Below are 3951 nucleotides of genomic sequence, written 5' to 3' on the forward strand. Positions count from 1 at the left end.
AATGAGCCCAAGTTTTAATATGGGCAAAACCGGCTAATATCTGTTCCAGGTTGCTCATGGGTGGGGATAGGGGAGGGGAGGGAGGCAGAGGTAGTTTGAAATTTGAGCATTTGCAATTGAAACTCAGATCAATCCTGGAAAGGAACCAAGGATTCCCTCCTGAGAACCCTGCAGGACTTGGTTGGAGGGAAGAAAGTAATTCATATTTATTTTTATTTGAAGCCGTCTTCATGAATGAAAGTTGGCTCCCTTCTGAAGCTGTCAGTCATGGGAGAGAAGCCTGGAGTGAGAGTAGGGGTACCTAACTGAGCGTGCGAGGACAAGGTTGAGTTTTGACGAAAGTTGAAAATTAGGCTCATCTCTGGTATCCTCATTCTGCTCTTCACTTGATCAAAGCCCTTCTGCATGACTCCCATATGTTCCTGATGAACTTTACTTCCACTTAAACTCGTCAGAACAAACATTCCTTCATTCCTTCAAGTGCAGCTCATCGGCTGATGGTAGGAGAAAAATAAATTAATTAACAATGAAGTGTGAGTCTTAGGCTTCTCTAGCCACCTTGGGTGCATTTATTTTAAAAGAAAATACTGGTTTGCAGGAATAAATATATAGGTTTAAATTTCAGGCAGAATTCTGAAGCTATTTGTCTGGGAATTGGTGATAAATCGTTCCCAGCACGATGCAGACAATGCAGCCTTCTGTGAAAATGTAGAATGAGTAAGGACCAGACGCAGATTCAGCAGAGAGGATGAAGGATGAAGACAAAGAAATGACCGTGATTAATAGAGAATGAGGCCATTGGTAACAAAGGAATTGGGGAGTAGAAGTGATGATGGACCTCCATTCGTCTGTTAGTTTGTCATACTGTAGTGACTTGAATGTTGCTATGATGCTGGAAGCTCTGCCATCTGTATTTCAAATACTGTACTAGCAGAGTCACCCATGGTGGGTAGGTTTCAGTGGAGGTTTCAGACTAAGACAGACTAGGAACATAGACCTGGCGATCTACTTCTGAAATTAGCCAATGCAAATCTTATGGATCATATCAGAATAATGTCCAATATAGTCCTGAAAGATGAGCCCGAACATATCAACGATATTGAAGATAGCATAGAATTGGACAATGTTTCGTTCTGTTATATATAAGGTCGTCATGAGTCAGTGCCAACTTGATGCCAACTATCAACAATAGTGATGGAAGATAATACGGGTAGAGTGGATTCAATTCAGCCAGTAGTTTCAGGGCATTTATTGTCTGCCAAGCTCTGGGCTGAATATCACCAAAGCCACAGGAAAAAAAATACACTGATTTGAAGAATGAGACACTGCTTGAAAGAGGTAGTAGAATTAAACATTTTAATACTCCAGAGTCTGAACTGGTAAGTATACTTTCCATTTCCTTTGCCAACCCCTAGTCGTGAGGAAAGAAAATGCCAACTTCGCCTTCTCAAGCTGCAGAACTCATGCACACACTCCAACTTGATGGTGAGGTATGTCCTGGGTCAGCCTCCTTATCCATCCACGTATGGATTCTGTTCCTCCCCTAGACAACCTCTCTGTTCAGGTAAGCTGGTACCCAGTTGATGCCTCATATCCTTCACGCTTCTCTCATTGTCTCTATTCATACTGTTCTCCCCCCAAGCTGGGGCTGTTCATCCTTCAAAGCTGGCTCAAGTTTTCAGGTACTTTCATCTTTGGGCAGGCTTCCCTGAGTACCAGGACCCCACCCCTCTCCAAACTCTAAGAATTAGATTAATAATCATAGTGCTGATAATTAAAATAACAATTAGATAATGTATTACATTTGAATAGTAGTAAGAATTTTTCCAAGTGTCACCACATACTTTGTTACATTTGTGCATTGCAGCATTATTCAAAAGATAGTGTCATGGATTGAATTATGTCCTCCCAAAAATGTGTGTATCGATTTGGCTGGGCCATGATTCCCAGTATTGTGTGGTTGTCCTCCATTTTGTGATTGTAATTTCATGTTAAAGAGGATTAGGGTGGGATTGTAACACCCTTACTAAGGTCACATCCCTGATTGAATGTAAAGGAAGTTTCCCTGGGGTGTGGCCTGTATCACCTTTTGTCTTACAAGAGATAAAAGGAAAGAGAAGCAAGCAGAGAGTTGGGGACCTCATACCACCAAGAAAGCAGTGCCAGGAACAGAGCACATCTATCATGGATTGAATTGTGTCCCCCCAAAATATCTGTCAACTTGGCTGGGTCATGATTCCCAGTATTGTATGATTGTATACCATTTTGTAAATCTGATGTGATTTCCTTGTTGTAAACTCTATCACTATGATGAGGTTATACTGATGAGGTCTACAAGATTGGATAGTGTCTTAAGCCAATCTCTTTTGAGATATAAAAGAGCAAAGTGAGCAGGGTCACATGGGAACCTCATACCACCAAGAAAGCAGTGCCGGGAGTAGAGTATGTCCTTTGGACCTGAGGTTCCTGTGCAGGGAAACTTCCAGACCAAGGGAAGATTGATGACATGGACCTTCCTCCAGAGCCAACAGAGAAAGTGTTCCCTTGGAGCTGACACCCTGAATTTGGGCTTGTAGCCTACTGGACTGTGAGAGAATAAACTTTGCTTTGTTGAAGCCATCCACATGTGGTATTTCTGTTATAGCAGCACTAGATGACTAAGACATTGTCCACTGGACCCAGGGTTCCTGTGCAAAGAAGCTCCTAGTCCAGGGGAAGATTGATGACAAGGACCTTCCACCAACAGAGAAGAGAAAGCCTTCCCCTGGAGCTGACACTGAATTTGGCCTTCTAGCCTACTAGACTGTGAGAGAATAAACTTTCTCTTTGCTAACGCCATCCACTTGTGGTATTTCTGTTATAGCAGCACTAAATGACTAAGACAGAATTTGGTACCGAGAGAGTGGGGTGCTGCTCTACCAGATACCTAAAATGTGGAAGTGGTTTTGAAACTGTGAATGGATAGAGAAGTGACAGCAGCAGAGGACCAGCAGCAGCAGAGAACCTGCAGCAGCAGAACCAGGAAACCAGCGCAAGATGGTGCTGGAGCTGACCCATGGGGCGAGAGAGCTGAGTGCCTGTGTGCAGGAGGCTTCCTGGCAGAGTGGGGTGCCTCCAGGCACTTATTGGTGGAGCTACAGAGCTTTGGAACACTTGCCCTAGCAGGGCAGATGTATGTGTGAGACCTGAGGGCCAAGAGGCCACAGGAACAGAAGCTGAAGAGACAGGAACACAAGAAGCCGAGCTGCCTCAGTTTCAAAAGGTATGGCCAGGACCTCTGGGGTTTCAAAGGATGGAGCCATGGCCTCTGGGGTTTCTAAGGGTGGAGTTGCCACTCAGATGGACTAGGAGAATCGTTCGACTAAAGCTGAGGGAGCAGAGTTGCTGTCCCAGTGGGACTGGAAGGCAGAGCTGAAGACCAGGGCGGAGGGGTCTCCATTCAGAATCTAGAGACTGTGGCCAATACCTAGAGTCTGGAGGGCAGGGCCATTGTGTAAATTGTTTCAGAGAAGACAAGATTATTTTCAAAGCCTTGAGGGCTAATGTAATGTGTTCTGCTGACTTGTTTGGTGCCTGTTATCCTTTCTTTTCCTCTACTTTCTCCCATTTGTAATGGAAATGTGTAGCTTGTGCCTGTTCTGCCATTGTACCTTTGGAAGCAAATAGCTTGTATTCTAGATTTTACAGATGAAAATGAATTTTTAGATTTTGGACTTGGAGTTAAGACTTTTGCTATAATATGATGGGATGAATATGTTTTTCATATTGCAAGGATGTGATTTTGGGGGGTCAAAGGGTAGAATGTCATGGATTGAATTATGTCCCCCCAAAAATGTGTATATCAATTTGGGTGGGCCATGATTCCCAGTATTGTGTGGTTGTCCTCCATTTTGTGATTGTAATTTTATGTTAAAGAGGATTAGGGTGGGATTGTAACACCCTTACTGAGGT

This window comes from Trichechus manatus, unplaced genomic scaffold (assembly GCF_000243295.1).
Source record: "Trichechus manatus latirostris isolate Lorelei unplaced genomic scaffold, TriManLat1.0 scaffold00052, whole genome shotgun sequence".
Classification (NCBI taxonomy): domain Eukaryota; kingdom Metazoa; phylum Chordata; class Mammalia; order Sirenia; family Trichechidae; genus Trichechus; species Trichechus manatus.